This window comes from Danio rerio, chromosome 17, assembly GCF_052040795.2.
Source record: "Danio rerio strain M-AB ecotype USA chromosome 17, GRCz13ab, whole genome shotgun sequence".
Classification (NCBI taxonomy): Eukaryota; Metazoa; Chordata; class Actinopteri; order Cypriniformes; family Danionidae; genus Danio; species Danio rerio.
The window spans coordinates 22,118,394-22,137,500 of NC_141037.1; the positions used below are offsets into that span (position 1 = coordinate 22,118,394).

At 37.3% G+C, this 19,107-nt stretch overlaps 1 protein-coding gene and 1 long non-coding RNA gene across 3 annotated transcripts in view; one reads left to right on the plus strand and one right to left on the minus strand.

The window, feature by feature from the left end:
• LOC141378555 (uncharacterized) overlaps positions 1-19,107 on the plus strand; it is an 876,076-nt gene that overhangs the window by 302,337 nt on the left and 554,632 nt on the right. The gene's annotated exons all lie outside the window — the stretch shown is intronic.
• The window catches only part of LOC147833066 (uncharacterized), a 25,201-nt gene continuing 6,895 nt past the window's right edge, over positions 802-19,107 (minus strand). For both annotated transcript variants that reach the window (XR_015513344.1, XR_015513345.1), the window contains exons 3-5: positions 10,144-10,244; positions 3,407-3,583; positions 802-2,847 (exon numbers count right to left, since the gene is read on the minus strand). This is a non-coding gene — a long non-coding RNA (uncharacterized LOC147833066). The remainder of the gene's footprint in view (positions 2,848-3,406; positions 3,584-10,143; positions 10,245-19,107) is intronic.

Here is a 19,107-nt window from a genome sequence, read left to right on the forward strand (position 1 = left end):
TGTGCGTGTGTGTGTGTGTGTGTGTGTGTGTGTGTGTGTGTGTGTGTGTGTGTGTGTGTGTGTGTGTGTGTGTGTGTGGTTGGACAAGCATGCAGCAGGTCCTTCCAGAAAAGGAAGACTCCTCCAGTACGGTGCCAAGAGATCAGCTTACTAACAGAGAGAGAGAGAGAGAGAGAGAGAGAGGGAGAGAGAGAAAGAGAAACGGGCAAAAGACATTGGAAACATTTGTGTAGTTAAAAACATGAACTGATTTATTTTTACTTTGTTTTATTTAATAGGGTCAGTTTGTGGCTGTTTTAACATTTAGGTTTGGTTAAACTTTATTAAAAGGGTGGTCCAGAATGTAATTTTAAGGTTTGGTTGTGTTTATAAAATGCTAAGCGAAGAGATGTGTGCTCATGTTTCACTTAAAGGAAAGGAAATCACGTTATTTTTTCATATATCTCACTTTGATTATACACAGCTACTCAGCTAACATGAAAACGACTGATATATTTCCTAGTTCCTCTGAAAGGCCCGCCCTCAAGTGACTCTGATTGGTCATAGTCATAATGTGCTGCGATTCGCGGATCGGCTCCACATCACCCCCGTACAAGCACGCGCTTTTCTGCTGTGTAAACAGTCAGTCAACCTCCTGCATGCTCTCTAAAATAAAATCTGACATGTGTCTGTAACGAGTGAAAATGGGGTGCGGCTCCTTTAAGAGGAATCGTCTTTGTGTGTGTATCTATGTGTGTGTGTGAATGTGTGAACTTTCTGTAACTAGCGCATGTGCGTCGGACTTTCTTTTTCTTTTTCTCTGATGCTCCGATTAACTTATTTTCTGTAATATATTGTGACAGAAGAATAAAGCACAAGATGTGGGATGCGACTTGTGTGAGCCTTGATTTATTTTTCTGCTGCTATCACGAGTTAGGTGAGCTATCCTGTATTTTTTTAAACTCGACGATTTACACGATGTCTTTCACAAATATCCAGAATATGCAGGTGTAAGTAAGATGAATTATCCACATATCTTATATATCACATATCATCCACAACTTCATTATCTGAGATGTAAAACGCATGAAAAATCTGCCTAAAGAGAAACAATGCAAAGTCGCGCACACACATAGAGCGAAACGAATGCGCTGGTGAAGTGTATGTGTGGGTGTTTACAGCAGTTTGACTGATAAATATGAATTTGTAGCTCAATCGTTTGCCCGCAAAGCAGCATCAACTAAAGTTTAAAATATGAAATTGTAGTGGACCACCCCTTTAATATTTGCACTATTATATGGTCACCAAAGCTGCATTTATTTCATTTAAAAACATAATATTTGTTTTCTCCTTAATATATTTGACAAGGTTATTTATTCCTGCCATGGCAAAGGTGATTTATTGGTAGACATTAATCCAGTGGTCCTTCAATATAATCCTTATAAGTAAGTAATCTAATATAAGTATGCTTAATTTGTGACATACCAGTAAACCCTCTTGATTCTCCTGTATTATACAATTCTATCCCGCTATCATACCGTAAAGATATTTTCCCGTATTTCTGCCGTTTTTTGTTTTTTTTTTCAATCTTTTTATGAAGGGTGGCAATAAACATTAAAGAGCCGATCCTCCCTATACAAGACATATACTGCCGAACCACCAGGGGACGCCCATTGAACTTAATTTTGAATCTATTTTGCTCTTTCATTTTATTTAGGCATAAAAACATTTCAAAATATATAGAAAATGCCAGGATTCCCTTCCTTTCCATTACAGGCATTGTTGTCCCTTCTATGCAATCTTCAAAACAAGGCTGTCAGACGATGCACACGTCTACACACAGATCTTCACACTAAGAAAAAGCTAAAGTAATAACATCTAAACAAGTCGATCTTGGTGGGTTTTCTTTAAAACACAACAATTTTTGTTTTAAATGAGCATAAACAGTTTTGAGCATAAAGCAATCGAATGCTTTCATTATGGATCTATGCATTTTTTAAGTGACACCTCTGTTATTTAATGTGATCTAATGAAAAATTTAAATGAGATTCATTCACTGCTCTATAATTAGAATGTTTAAGTTTTACAGTTAAGAAAAGGTTATTGAGATTTGACAACTTAATTCAATTTCTTTATAATAGCTATTAATTGTGATGAGCAAACCTGTTTGTTAATTTATTTGTAGCTTTTTTAATGTATACTATTTATTCTATCCTTTGTAAATAATAATAATAATTAAAAAACATATTACAGATCGTTTCAACTGTTTATTTACAATGAAAGTATTTACACATCCCAATGTTGACAGGTAAGATTTTGTGGCCAAATAAAAAAAAAAATTATACATAAATTTTATATTTTTAGGGATGTATAGTATATCTGTTTTAGGGATGTACTGATACTGGTATCAGACTGGTATCAATCTGTGATATTTTGTAAAAGGCAAATTATCTGTGCTATTATGGTCATATTTCAGTTTGTTTGTATTTCAATTTGGAGCTTGATTCCATTCATTCATCTTTATTGAAAAAAGAAGCAATGAGAACATTCTGCCAAATATTTTCTATTGTGCTCCACAGATACAATGCAAGGAAGCACAAAATTCAGGGGGACGGATTGTCATTCTCATTAATAGATGTGAATGCATTGGGTGGTTACATCCCAAGATTTATTTCTTAGAAAATCAAGTAATGCCATTGGATGGCATGACTTTCTCAAGAGGTTTGTGATATAACGCTCTTCGGCATGCAGACATGGCGGCCCCACAGCCAGCTCTCTTTCTCCTCCTCTCCATTTGGATAACAGAATCATCACCACAGAGCGATGAATACAGGGAAAGAGAAGAGAAAGGCAGCGGGAGGAGGGAATCTGGAGGAGAGCGAGTGTGAAAAAGAGGGGGATGAAGAGAGAGACAGTAATCTGGTCACAGACTGTTGGGCTTGGCCAAGCAAAAGCTTCTAGCACTATACAGTACATCACTGACAACACACACACAGACGCTCCACCTACAGTTTCACACACACATCAATGATTGCCACCACCGGCAAAAAAACCCTCCAAAAAAAACAGCACAAGCTCGGTTTTTCAGTAAGCTGCTGAGCGTTAGTCAGTGATTCTGTGTGGCACTGTGACTGACTTACACCTCTCTCATGAATTATTCATAATCTGTGTCTCTTTGTATATGTGTGTGTGTGTGTGTGTGTGTGTGTGTGTGTGTGTGTGTGTGTGTGTGTGTGTGTGAGTGTGAGTGTGTGTGTGTGAGGAACAGCTTATGGCTGGGACGTGAGGGACTACCTCTAGTCGGCGGTGATCGATTCTGCTTTCCGACGCGCACATACACAAAAAACTGAGCACCCACAAATCCAGTGCCTCTTTGTTCTGCCCTCTGGTGGTTAGCCTCATAAATAAAGTGTTCTTTGAGACTGACCTGTACAACAGTTTGGCCAACTTATTGCTGCGAGTATGGGAGGAACTTGATTCAGGCTCAGAGACGGTCATTGTGTGTCGAAACAGAAGCACTGATGTGCAGCTTTGAAGTGAAGGGTCTCAGACGTTAAGCAGTTTTACAGGCTTCATACCCAGACATCCCGTATGTGGATTGTAACTGTAAAATATAAACAAAGACATTATAAAAGATCATCTCGTTTTGTTTTTAAAATCACAAACTGACAACAAGATATGGAAAACATCAGATCAGGTTATAGATAGTTAAAGGAAGATATTTTGAAGAATGTAGGAAATGTTAAATGTTGTAGCCATTAAGTTCCATAGTAATTTTTCCAGCTGTGAAAGTCAATGAATATCGGTTTCTAACATTCTTCAAAATATCTTCTTTTGTGTTCAACAGAAGAGTGAGAAAATGGCAACACACATTATAAGGGTCAGACTTTAGGTTTTAGTTCTAGGTTTTCATTTGCCTGACTTTATGTTTAAAGACCAAAAATTATTCATGTTTGTTTGACAGGAATTTTGCAAGACTGAAGTTTGACTTTGCAAAGCTTGTATGACCAGTAGAATGGGCAATCCCTGACATTTCTCCAAGACGTTTCTCCTTGACTAAAATTGGGAAGAATGTGACAGACAATATACGACCGTCGTGCGCAGAAGTAATTATTTGCACTTCAGGTGTCCCTGCTGTTTTTGAATGAACCTGCCACTAATTACAGGGTGTATCTCTCAAACGGCTTGACTGTATAATTCACGATCACGTGAGTTGATTTTTTCTTTTGTTGACACGCGTGGTGAAGCAACATTCTGACAGCCAATAAATACCCCAACTAAATGGAAGTCTATCAAAACCGGTTCCAAGATTAATGATTTAAAAATCATTTTACTATGATAGCTTTAAAATGAGTCTGGAATTAAAAAAAATTATTACACAAGCAATTCAGCTCGTTGGTATTCAAATGATCCACAGCAAAACTGACTTCACATCTATTGTTTTACACAACGATAATCAAGATGTATATATTTGTGTAACTTACATTTGAGAATACTCACAGTTAATTTCTCAGTTTTTGCTCAGCCAGCGAAAACTTTCATTAGCTGCAACTCCAACAAAATGGTAGCGTGGTTAAATGAATATGTTGAATTATTCAGACAGTCATTTGTCGCCACCTATAGGTGCATCCCTGTAACCAATGCAAACGCTAGATGGCACTTGTTACACTGATTTATACATTTTCAGCTCAGCTAAAGAAAATATTTTACTAGATGCATCTCCTTGCAACACAGCTGTGTATAGTTCCTGAAAGAATCAGTTGAGTAAATCATTCAAAGACTTATTTAAATAAGCCTAAATGATTCATGCATTTACATTTACTTATTTGAACAAATCATTTGAATTAGCTATGACACAACCATAAAAAAAAAAAAAAAAATTCCTGAATGAGACATTATGCATTTCAATACTATCCAACCTTAATAGTTTTCTGAAAAAAATTAAGGCGTCCCAAATCAGTGTGTTTAATAATTCAGTAAAGTTTACTTTTTTGAGGGTGACGCAGTAGGTAGTGCTGTCGCCTCACAGCAAAAAGGTTGCTGGTTCGAGCCTCGGCTGGGTCAGTTGGCATTTCTGTGTGGAGTTTGCATGTTCTCTCCACAATCGCGTGGGTTTCCTCCGGGTGATCCCGTTTCCCCCACAAGTCCAAAGACATGCAGTATAGGTGAATTGGGTATGAGTGTGAATGAGTGTGAATCGATGTTTCCCAGTGATGGGTTGTGACTGGAAGGGCATCCGCTGTATAAAAACATGCTGATAAGTTGGCGAGTCATTTCGCTGTGGTGACACCAGATTAATAAAGGGACTAAGCTGAAAAGAAAATGATTGAATGAATGAATGAATGAATGAATGAATGAATGAATGAATGAATGAATGAATGAATTTACTATTTTCAAAATGTGGGGGAATTGCAGATCCGTGCACATGAACAACAATGAGGTAGCATGTACTAAAGTTTACTTTGTCGTATTACACATTTTCAAAAAATAGTAAAAGTAAGCGAAACGGTACACCATAGGTGTTTCACCAAATTTGGTAGCTAAGACTCAAGTGATGTTCCAAATGGAATACTTTGCCCTTTGAGGGACACGGAGTGAAAACAATCAAGGCCACCAAATTAAAATGTCATACCATATCAAAGTGCTCAAAAGTGGCCATTTCAATGGGCCCTATAGAATAAAACATTTAGATTATAACTGATCAACACTTCAGCCCTCCATGATCTTTGTGCAGGGAAGTTGCACATTGCCTTCCATTTGAAAGAGCTCATTTGCCCTAATCTCCTCCAAACGGCCACTCAGTAGGATAAATCAAAAGAATTAGGGCATAGGAATAAGGTCTTCCAAAAGGAAGGCATGTTTCAGTCGTGTAGATACACTATTGGTGTAATAATGCAACATTCTGCAAAATATTTCAATGCAGCCACAATTTACTAAATCTTTGTTTTAATTACCCTTTGTGTGCTGTTGAGGATGTTTTCGTCCACTCTGCGGGTGATTTTGAGTCTTAATTTGGCCACAACCTTCTCTGTGTTTCACCAACGGAATCATTTTTGGTTACAAATCTTATTTTGATAAATATTTTGGAAAAGTGCTTTGAAATTTTTCAAAAAGAAAATACCTTTTGCTATGTTAGTGGCTGTTTTTGCTCCATTGATTTCCATTATAATGACATTCTTTATTGTTGGTGGCTTTCCCTGTTGGGATAAGGTAACATTTAACAATTGCATTGGGGAAAAAAGCTTAGTTTCTGGCTTCTATATCAAAGTCCCTTTAAGGCAAGTCATTTCACTCTGCGGCCATCTTTGAAACGCCTTTCGGGCAGTATGCTCGGGCATTTAGTTTCAATAGGGAAACATTAAATTCTCCAAAACTACTTGCCAAGCTTATGATTACATTTCATATTATGAATCACCAATAAAATTATACAACAACTGTCTATTAAGTTTCATCATCACACAAAATTTGCAGAAACTCTGGTCCTAGCCCTTTTCCTGGAGAATTGCTATTCTAAAGTGATCGCTGATTGGCTCCTGTACTAGAAGGTGGGGCTTCATTCACCATATTGACAGTTACACTTTTCCCCATTCAAAAGTATACGAGTGACGTCTTGTGTATTCTAGTCTTTGGTTAAATGGACTTTGTGCCTGTGTGTGTGGTGCCAACTGATGATCAACAGTAAAAATGACAAATATTACCTCTTCCTAACAGGGAAAAACCACCAGCAATCAAGAATGCATGATGGTGTCAAGGCTTTGCAATCAAAAAATATCATTATAATGGAAGTCAGTGGGGTAAAAACAGCCACCAACATAACGAAAAGGTAGTAAATTTGAACAATACACAAGGGTTAATTTGCCAGAAATAAAGAATGTGCTCCCATTATTTAATTATTTCCCTCATTTTAGTAAACCATGGCCACATTAACTAATGTGTTACTTCATTTACAACAAGAAAACAAAATGACAATTTTAGAAAAACAAGGAACACGTTATTCTATCATGTGCACAGTGTACTTACAAAAGAGAACACATTACTAATATCCACATATTCTCCATGCTTTTAGATTATATGTACATTAGGTGATTAAAATGAAACAAGGAAAGAAAAGAGGGGAGCAGAAAAAAGAGAAAGACGGACAGAGTAAATAGAAGGAACAAGAGTTGTAAGAGGTCAGTGGAAGCAAGTAAATGTAGTTACGTGACCAGTGAGTTAAGATCCAAGGGAAAACTCATTTCCCTCAGTGCTGTTCTCATCATGTGAAAGCCACAAAAGCTGAATGATCATGAGGGGTTTAAAAGTATTACACACACCCCTCTCTCATTCATAAGCGTTGACATAGCCAAGCCAGTTTTACACACCAAATGTGTGCTTTTCTCATAGCTTGTGCTGTGGCTTGGTTAAATAAAACCTTGATTTAGGGGCTCTAATCTTTTCATACTAACATTAGGAAGCTCTGCAGTATGAAAATGCTTCATGAATTTCAGCCCACTCAGTGTGGCCACCTGGGCATCCCAATCCACAGTTGCCGTGACAACGTGACTAATCATGGTACTAAGTGACACTCTGTTCTGTTGTTCATTGGCCTTAAGAGTCAGTACAAATATGACTAATAAAATCCAAAAGGGGAACGGAGTTTGACTTCAGATCTACTGTAATAGCATTTGTGTGCGTGTTCAATTGTACAAATCCATAATAGGCTAATTTGTCCCGAAAAGGTCCCATTATATTTCATTAGAGTTGAAAATAACTTTATTTAAAATGGACTGGATGGCATTATCTTGCTCCAACAGGAAGAATTAATTGATGCTATGGCAAATTGGGACAGAGTGCACTTCGCTCCTGTCTCAAACAGTGGAGGTCACAGCTAACCATCAGATAGAAATTAGCTTAGCTGCTTTTAGCAGCATAACGCCACAACACAGAGAAGCTCGCTCTGTAATAGTGCTTGACAACTGCATGCTTGCTCTTCTGGAATCATTTGTTCAACACTGAAGAGTGATCCTTGACCATGGTGGGCATCCTCTCATAGCATTATACGAGCCAGTTACATAATGATTATATTATGGAATGATGAATGATAGAAAATTCATTAATACAACAGATGTTTCATGCATCACAAATGCGGCTCCTGGTGAGCATAAAGCAGTTTGCAGAGACTAGACTGAATTAAAGGGTAACACTTTACAATAAGGTTCATTAGTTAATGCACTTACTAACATGAACTAAACATGAACAACAAATGTACAGCATTTATTAATCATAATTGAACATTTACTAATGCATTATTAACATCCAAGTCCATGCTTGTTAACATTAGTTAATGCAGCAGGTGTTACCATGAACTAACAATTAACTACTGTATTTTAATTAACTAAAATTTACTAACATGAACAAAAAGTAGATGTATTGTTCATTGTTTGTTCATGTTAGTAAATGCATTAATTAACATTAACTAATAAACCTTATTGTAAAGTGTGACCAATTAAAGGTTTGGTTTCTTGCACTGACCAATAACTTTGCTAAGTATCTTTAGGAGCTATGGACATTCATTTGATAGGTTTTTTGGCTCTCAAAGTGCTAGTACTAGATTATTTGCATTTTATAAATCATAGTATTGCACAATATATTGTTTTAGCATCGATATCGCAATGTGCGAATATGCAATAGTCACATTGCAGGATCTGCAATGTGGAGTTGTGATTAGATTGACCGGGAACCACATTTCAGAACATGATTTGTGGAGTCATCGCAAATTTGAACCCTAATAGAGAGAAAGATTTTCATTTGGATGGGTTTTAAAGTATGATATCAAGATTCGTGATATTTCCTGATATCAATAGAATATAAATCAATAAGTTTTAGTTGTAATGTTTAGATTTTAACAAAGATTAAATTGTATTTAATTATTTATACAATGATATGATGCTATTTAACTAATGTTGAGTTTATTTTATTTTTATTTTATTTCTTAGACTCCTCAGAAAACCAGAAACACAAACAATAAAGAAATATCTTTGTTCTATTGTATTCCTCTATGCTTGCAAAGTGTTTATTATGTTTTTTTGCAGATGTATAAATTCTTTATATATAGTTTATATATAGTTACTTTATATATATAAGTCATCTTTTGTGAAATTAAATTAACATCACAATGTGCAGTTGAAATCAGAATTATTAGCCCCTCTTTGATTTTTTTTCCTTTTTTAAATATTTCCCAAATGATGTTTAATAGAGCACGGAAATTTTCACAGTATGTCTGAAAATATTTTTTTCTTCTGGAGAAAGTCTTATTTGTTTTATTTTGGCTAGAATAAAAGCAGTTTTTAATCTATTTATTAGCCATATATTGGTTACTAGCTTTTAAAGAGAGGTCATCGAAATCAGATATAATTTCCATATTGATTCATTTCTGATGCAGGAACATGTTTTATTTGGTAACGTTAACCCTTGATTCTCATGGAGCGACCAAGTTTAGCATTTTCCTCTGGGCACCTGGGTCTGTCAGCACTGCCGACTTCTTTTCTTCTAAACGTCTGAGATTTGATTCAGCTTTTTTTTTCAGTCATTCTCTGAGAGAGTTGGTATCTAGAGCTTATTTTCCAAAGTGACCATCTGGCTCTGCCTCAGTGCTCAAGTGCCCTGTCAGCTCTCGAACACACACTTTAGATTCTCTTAAACACACACACACACATTAATATATTACCTTTACTTATAAACTAGCTCTAAGGCACAAGTTCACAAATCTTTCTATCTCTTGCAGTTTCGCTTTAATGCAAAGACCTAATATTTAACAGCTGCATTACATAATAAACCTTTATTGTGTGATCACGGCTGTAAAGTTGCAAACTACTGTAAAACAAGCATATAGCAAGTACCAGGAGTTATTAAATTGGCACTTTGATGAATGGTGGGTGAGAAATTACAGTGCACTTGTGCTTTGGTGTACATAAAATGACTTGAGGGCAACCTAAGCAGATCAGAGTTGATAGGCTCGCTTTCTTTTGTGCTGCAGATTTGGGTTAAATATATGGTAGTCTCTGATTAAGTGGACAATAAGTATTGGCCAGTTACAGAGAGAGATACACAGGAGAGGAGAGACATAACAAAAGAGAGAGAGACATATTCACAAGCCTATTTAATTTTTCCATCCCCCAGTCAAACCATGTTATGTCGGTGATCACTCCATTGGGGCTCTTGCCAGCCCACTTGCATGCTTTTGGGATGCTGTGAATAATGTGTGATTCTCCCTTAGCACCATCAGCCTGGGAGAGAGATAGAGAGAGAGAGAGAGAAATAGTCACATAAAGCGTGTCAGGGTGAATAAAGATGGCTCTTACCTCCTTTGGAAGGTCTGATGCTGCAAGAAAGAACCAGTGACTGTGCTTTTGCATTTCAGGAAAAGAGATGTCATGGGTAACCGTGGCAACAGGCATCACTAATAGACATCGGTGAGGAGCTCTTTTAGTTGCGTCACATCAGAGCTACTGCTCTGCACACTGTCACCAGGTTTACCTTGCACTATTTTCATCACTGTTGTTATTCGTGCGGACTAGTTTTTTTGTTTTTGGCAAACATGCTGATCTGCTGTGAAATAGAGCTCTTTGTCAGATTGTATATAAATCCAATCTCAGGTTTCCCTGAAAGCACAATTCTTCCTTCTACCTTGGAGTTTGTTGCCACAATGTTCTTTAAAATGGATTGTTCACCCAAATAATACAGTAATTTCCGGTCATAAATTACTCACTTTTATCTTATTCCAAACCTGCAACACCTTCATTCACCTTCTCAACACAAATGTGAAAAAGATGAAACATGAGAGCTTCCTTATCCTCCAAAAACAGCAAGTTTCCTGAACATTTCAAAGCCCTGAAAAGTACATAGAATGCCATCAAAATAGTCCATCATCACAGCAGTCTTCATTTTCACAGAATACTTTTGTTCTTTCTTTCCCAAAGCTTCTATGAGACACTAAAAGCAAACAAAAAAGTGCTAAAATGCACTCACATTGTGCTATAATACTACTACAACAAATAAGTCTTCATACTAAAAAAAGATGGCCAGACTGTGATTCATCTTTGATGGCTCCATAAATACTGGTGTTGTTGTTAAAGTAATTCCTTTAAACAATTTCAACTTTGATCCCATTTGCCATGTAAAATCTAAGGGGAAAAGGTCCTCTGCATAAAATCTGATTTCTTGAAAAAATGCTACAATTTTATAAGCTGGAGATTGTAATTGTACATAAACAAAAGCTGTTTAGAAAAAAATAAGCATGACATTTCACCCATAAACCAACTCGGACAATATAGAATATTCAGACAATAGAAATGTTTGAAAATAACCTTTCCACTGTACACTAACCCTAACCTGCCTAGTTAACCTAATTAAGTAAAGCCTTTAAGTGTCACTTAAAGCTGTATATAAGTGTCTTAAAAAATATCCAGTAAAATATTGTTTACTGTCATCATGGCAAAGATAAAATAAATCAGTTATTAGAAATGAGTTATTTAAACTATTATGTTTAGAAATGTGTTGAAGAAATCTTCTCTCTGTTAAACAGAAATTGAGGGGGGGAAAAACAGGGGGGCTAATAATTCCGACTTTAATAGAATTATAGACCATTTCAATGTGGTCATATCAATGGCCCATAAATAGGGCTGGGTGATATTGCCAAAAAAAAAAATCACAATATTAAGTTTCATATTATTCGATATCGATAATTATTTAAAAAAATTTAATCCATTTAGAAATATTAAGGTTTTAACGACTTAATTTTAATTTACCTTGCTATGGCAAATAGTTTAATAGTCAAAAACAAAAATATTTAAACAAAATATCTAATCTCTTCATGATAAAATAAACAAAAGTGTTAAAGAGACTCTTAAACTTGATAAATAAAATGTTAGAAAGTGTGTACAATGGTAAAGTGCAATTGCTGAACAATCAAAGCAAACTTTATCATGTGAATAATAATGATACAGAAAACCTCTAACTCTTTAAATAACACAAATTATAATAATCACATCTGATCTTTCAAGTAAATGAACCAATCATCATTATTCAAATACATTTAGCAATATTACAAATTGAGAAGTTGAATGACTACATTACCCCTTATGCTAAAAAATCTTTCAGATTGGGTACTAGTGGCTGGGATGCACAAGAAAAGAAACCAAAAAGCCATTCTGACGACATCCTTACATCCTTTTTTATTTACAATCTCCTGCTGCTGCTATACGGCACTCATGTTCACATGTGTTGCTATTCTGACCTGAAGTGACAAGCGTGTGCGAGTGGACTCCTTGACCATTTACAATGGACTTTGCGCTCTCACTCACTGGCATCTCTCATAACTAAGTGACCATCAACCATTTTTTCAGATGATGACAAACGGACAAATCATGTTATTTTTTTTTATCGATATTGACATGGCGTTCGGTCAATAAATATAGATAGTGATTTTATCGCCCAGCCCTACCCATGAACATTTCCTGCTTGTTATCAAACTATTTCATGACTTTAACAAGACTTAATTCTATCATAACTTAACGTTAAAACAGCTATCATAATATCATTTATCGAAATGTGGCTTTTTTGAATTCTCTAAAGCTATAGAAATTACAAATGTAAAACAGGAAATACGTTGGAACCATTGTTTTTGTTTACATCCCTCAAAATGGTCTATACAGTTCCCATTTATGCACATTTTCTTACCTCAGATGAGATAACATTGAGGTAACAAATTGTGCATAGATGGGAGGTGTTAGCAGGAGGCAGCAAGAAAAGGCCTCCATGGTCCTGCTAAAATACTTTTCTATAAATTAAGGAGAATGCTTATTATGGTGTATTGACTTCAAATGACACTGGGGATGAGCAGCCCATTATTTTTTAATGTCCAATTTGTTAGATTGCAAAAAATAATCTTTCCACTGGCGGTGACCTCTAGATGCTAGGCGATCTCCCACCATACTTAGCATGTTATTAGCTCAAGCATTTTTCATAATCAATGTCCAAACCCTGAATTCTGCCTTTTCAGCTCTTCTGCTATCCTTTAGCAGCCTAATTAAGCCCTCTATAATTCATCATATACACAAGGTGTAAAACAAGAGCAGAAATGATAAAGCTGGCCAAGTTTCTGAGGGCGTGAAGTTTTCTGAGCGCTGCTTTAAGGGAAGGAGTGGGAGGTCAGTATGAAAACCCTAACAAAAGACTTCACAACCTGCTGACCCATCAGAGCTAATGCTACACAACGCTCTTGCACCTCAGAACAACCTAATAAAGCAGTGTGTAAGTGTGCATGACAAAGGCCAGGTAGTTAAAACAGAGCATTTGGAGGGCTGATGACCGCAGCAGAACACTGAGCGAAATCCATTGGTCTGTTCTGTCAGCGAGAGAGAGAGAGAGAAAAAGAGAGCCAGAGAGAGAGAGACAGATGGAGTGGAATGGAGAGAGAAAGTCAGCTAAAGCAAGCCTGATTAATGTGTGCTGGCCAAATGTGTTTGGTCAGGTCAGAGAGTAGAGCAGGGTTAAGACTTACGCACACAGACAAAATGTTCAGCAGGATGAAAAGAAAGAAAAACAGAAGATATACATTAGATAGAGAGAGGAAACACAAGTAAAGAAAACTTGAGGTGCAGCATAGGAGCCATAGAGTATAAATTGATATCTACATATATGGTATGTGGCTTAAATAGGTGCAAAAAAACAAAAATGGTTTCACACATCCATTTCCAACCCTAGAAACTGGTCCTGATAAGACATGGTTGGTTTTGACCATATTTGAAAAAGCTGTGAATATTAATGAGCTCATGTCATGTCTTCATTCATTCATTCATTTTCTTTTCGGCTTAGTCCATTTATTAATCACGGGTCGCCACAGCGGAATAACCCGCCAACTTATCCAGCATATGTTTTACACAGCGGATGCCCTTCCAGCTGCCATTCTGGGAAACATCCATACACACTCATACACTATGGACAATTTAGCTTACCCAATTCACCTGTACTGCATATCTTTGGACTGTGGGGGAAACCAGAGCACCCGGAGGAAACCTAGTGAACATGGGAAGAACATGTAAACTCCACACAGAAGCGCCAACTGACCCAGCCGAGGCTCGAACCAGCGACCTTCTTGCTGAGAGGCAACAGCACTACCTACTGCGTCACCGCATCGCCGTCATAAATTTTTTTTTTATTTTTTACTTGTAAGCACAGTACAGTGTTAATGTTCAAACTATTTATTATGGTTAAAGTGGCTGACAATAATACATATTCAGAATAATAAGAATTAATTTTTAACTGTTCAAAGCTGTAGCTGCTTAATGAGGCTTACTACGCTACTGTATTTCAATACCGGTTATTACCGTGGTACTTGAAGAGACTTTTTTTTTCTGAGGTCGTACTTGGTGAAAAAAGTTTAAGAACCACTGATATAGTATATAGGTGATACCTTTGTGTACATATTCAGTAATGTGTATTTGTGTAATGAAGTGGACTAAAGTCCAATTAAGTGTTTTTCATACTATGTATGTCAATGGCTATCAGTTTTCAACATTCTTTAAAAAATATTTTATATTCAACAAAAAAGGAAAGTCATGAAGGCTTAAAAGCAATTGAGGGTGAATAAATAGTGAGAAATTTCAATTTTGGGTGCACTGTCCCTTTAATATGCTACATACATGGCCATATTAAGATAAAAACATACATGCGATTTCTCAAATATACGATCTTGCTTATTCACATTTAAATCTGTGTCTTCACTCTTGACTTTCTGATATCTGTATGTTCACTTACAGCTGGGAACATTCAAACAAGCAAACAAAACCTGAGCCCACATACACTACGCGCTAAAGGATTACTGAAGAGGAAGTGACCTTTAACTGAGGTCAACTAGACAAACTGAGACAGAAACAGAAGAGGAGAGAAAGTATGTGTTGATAGAGGTGTTGAAAGGACCTCCGCTGATCTGGCACAATCAGAGCCTTCACAAATAACGCCAAACCACAAACAACATACCCCTGCACACACCGAACACACAAATATACACTAACTAGAAGGTCTGTCCAGTCAACAGATGTACTGTATGCATGAAAGGTCAGACTTAAAATGGTCTTGTGAGAGAAGAAGAAGAAACGAGGTGAGCTGAGAAAAGAATGCAGTGATTTAGAGATTTATTAATTATTTTCTGGCATGACAGGGTTTCCTCAATAAAAATGTGGTATGTTTCGGGGGAGGTACTGGAGCAGATTTATTTTTGTCCACTTTGCAGTGATATTATTATGTAAGAACACCTGCTGTGAGGAGCATTTACAGATCACATGCGCAAACATACATGCTAAAGGACAATGATGAGGCTGGAAATTACCAGTATATTACAGTCTGACTAATCTTTCAAATTGCCAGTTTAAAATAAATCTGTAGGCACTGAGAAAGTATTTATAGAGCTGAAATAATTAGCACATCGCTTACCTAATATACTCCAAATAGCCTTGAACAGGACTTTCAGCATTTTTTTAATTATATAAAATAATTATTATTAGATGAAGATATTGTCAAATGCCACTACATTTGGGAACACATTATGGTGTTTAATGTTTAAAAATATATATTTTTTTCTATTTTTTCTGCATTTTTAGATATCAAATTTTAAATAAGCAGTGTATTAAGTAGCACCTTTAGAGGTCAGAATTTGTGAGGTTTACCAACATGGCAATTCGCTAGCTGGCCTTAGTTACACTCACCCCCTAAACCTCACTTCCCTCCCAGACTTGCCATGTGTAACCCACCGGTCCCAATCGCGCTGAGCTGAGATCAAACCAGCGATTCTTTTTATGGGAGTAAGGCCGTACTCGCACTAGGTACAGTTGCCTCGAACCGGGCCAAAGCACGCTTGTCCCCTCTCCTGTCTACCCCGACGGCCCACACTCACACCACAAACGGACCTCGGCACGCTTACGTCATCGCTGCTGCGCTGTTCAGTGAGAAGCGCTCTCTCACTCAGCAGCACAGTGGAGATTTCTCTAGTTATATAGTTTCAGTCGTTTGTTATGCAGTGAGATGCAGTCAAATATTTCGCCAAACAGTCCTTAGGGATGCGGTGACACGCAGTCAGATATTTCGCCGGAGAGATCCGCCACTTTTGGCGCTCATAAACAATCATAAAGCCCTCGTGCTGCAGGAATGAGGAGATCTGCTGAAGCCGCGCAGCTGTCGTGCTGTGAGGAGTTCTCGTCTTTAATAAACTGCAGCAGTTTGCGTTCACTGAACAGTAAGAATGATTAATAAATCCATATGAAACAGCCCCTTAAAATTCACGTCTCACTTTCAGTTTCCGGCTTTGGCGCATTTTGCACTCACACACAAGCGTACCGTGCCAAAGCCGAAGTGAACCGCGCTCAGGCACACCTCTTCCAACCGGGCCAGGGCCGGCCAAGTGAACCGTGCTTGAGCCCGATTCAGCGCACTCACACTTCTCAAACAATCCGGGAAACAGGCCTGGGCACGGTACATATGGCATAGTGTGAGTAGGCCCTAAGTTGCTCTAACAAGGAGGCTAAAGACCATGACCTCTAGCGTCTGTCACAAGAACACCTTTAGAGGTCAGAGGAGTAAGGTTTATCTAAAAAGCAATTCGCTAGCTGGCCTCCGTTACACGGGTGTTAAATCCCTTTTCTTTTTCAAAGGATTTCTAAGAACCACAGGGAGTCAGGATCTCTGTTTTAAAGTCTCATCAAAAAGATGGCACTGACTGAGCAATAAAGAGTCCTCATCAATATACTGGGGCATTAGGACCCACACAGAGCCCTGAGCACTCCCTGCTAGTCTTACTAACACCACTTTCGGCAGTAACCTAGCTTTCCCATGTGGTCCCCCATCCTGACCAGGTGCAGCCCTGCTTAGCTTCTGCGAGAGTTGCAGAGAGCTAGCTGCCGGAAAATACATCCTAAACATAAATTGTAGAAAGATTTTTAAAATTAAAAGCCTTCTATTGTTATTTTTCCCAACAGTAATTAGGTTGAATTAGTTTTACAAGATAAGATGTCAATAAACAATAGAGAAATAAAAAAACAGACACTGGCATTTACTAAAAATATAAAACAGAATAGGGGACATGGTGGTGCAGTGGGTAGTCCAATCTCCTCACAGCAAGGTCGCTGTTTCAAGCCTCGGCTGGGTCAGTTGGCATTTCTGTGTGCAGTTTGCATGTTCTCCCCGTGTTCGCATCTCTGGGTAAGCTAAATTGGCCGTAGTGTATGTATGTGTAGGGCAGCACAGTGGCGCAGTGGGTAGCACAATCGCCTCGCAGCAAGAAGGTTGCTGGTTTGAGCCCTGGCTGGGTCAGTTGATGTTTCTGTGTGAAGTTTGCTTGTTCTCCCCGTGTTTGTGTGGGTTTCCTCCGGGTGCTTCGGTTTCCCCCACAAGTCCAAAGACATGTGATATAGGTGAATTGGGAAAGCTAAATTGTCCGTAGTGTATGTGTGTAAGAGTGTGTATGGGTGTTTTCCAGTTGCAGCTGGAAGGGCATCCTCTGTGTAAAACATATGCTGGATAAGTTGGCGGTTCATTCTGCTGTGGCAACCCCAGATTAACAAAAGGGACTAAGCCGAAAAGAAAACGAATGAATGAATGAATGAATGAATGAATGAATGAATGAATGAATGAATGAATATAAATAAAACAGGAAATGTATTAACTACTAAAATGAATACTTTAAACTAAAATAATTTTTTCTGCCAAAAGCATAAAGGACATCAAACCAATAATCTCAGCATATCCCATAACTGCCATTTACAGCTGGTTATTAAAGGATGTACTTTAAGCATCTGAATATTCTCATTATCTGTAAATACATGTCAACCTAAAAAGTCATATTATACATTACGGTTATAACTTCTTCATTTAAGGGGGCTGTATGAATTAATCACCAATCTCAGCGGCACGGTGAAGGCCAGAGAATATTTCTAAATATTTTGTAGCTCTGTTGTTAATGGAAAATAGCAGTAGAGAGAAATCACAAATCACAGCATTTCTCATTTTGTTGAACCCAGAGGCTGTTTAATAAAAGCAGTGGCGTAATGAGGCTCGTTAGCACTACAGGATGTTTACCTCAGGAACTTACTGATAAATGCGAGCGCTAGAAACTCATATAATGTGCATGTGGGGGAGGCAGAGTGAGTGGGCACTATAATGTAACCGTTAGCTGATCATTTCTGGCCAAGGTGTGCATTCATTTGTGTGAATCTGCCTGTCAGTATATGTGAAATGAGACTGAAAAGCGGCGAGGTCACGGTTACTCAAGGTCACCCTGCGAAAAACCTTCATCCTCAGGGAATCAGGACTCATCGACTGCCCTTTACAGAGTCACGCCAACTGTGCCACCCAAGATCCTCAGCAGGGAGACGGACAATCACAGAGAAAGAGGAAAAAAGACAGAGTGATTGAGACTGAGGAATAAATCATAAAAAGACAAGCATATGATTGCGAAAGAAATGTTCGGGGAGGAAATCCCCATGGCAACGCCAGGAAACCACATGCTTTCACCATGGCAACAAAGCCTGGGCAGGAATGCTAATGCCAGAGAGTGTGTTGAGTGACGGGAGAGAGAGAAAATAGATCATGTTCTGGGACATATATCAGAATTTTACAGCATGCAGTGTTATCTTCGCATGCAATGCACAATTTTCTCCATTATGATTATTTAGTCAAAGGTTTTTCAAACACAAAGGCAACATGCTAAAAGGTCTGTGGAATTTTTTGGAGAAAAATACATTTACACATGTAAATAATAATAATAATAATAGAAATAATAATAATAATAATAATAATAATAATAATAATAATAATAATAATAATAATAATACAAACAATATACTATTAAAAATAAAGACAATCAAAATTAATATTCAAATAATAAATGAGGATACCTTATATTATATTAAACAATCAAACAAAATTAGATTAAAATAATGTAATAATTGTAATAATTATCAGTGATGTGAAGTAACAAATTACAAATACTCAAATTACTGTAATTAAGTGTTTTTTTCTCAGAAATTGTCATTTACTTTAATTGTAATTTAATTTAAAGTAGTTTTATACTTTCACTTGAGTACATTTTTAGTGCAG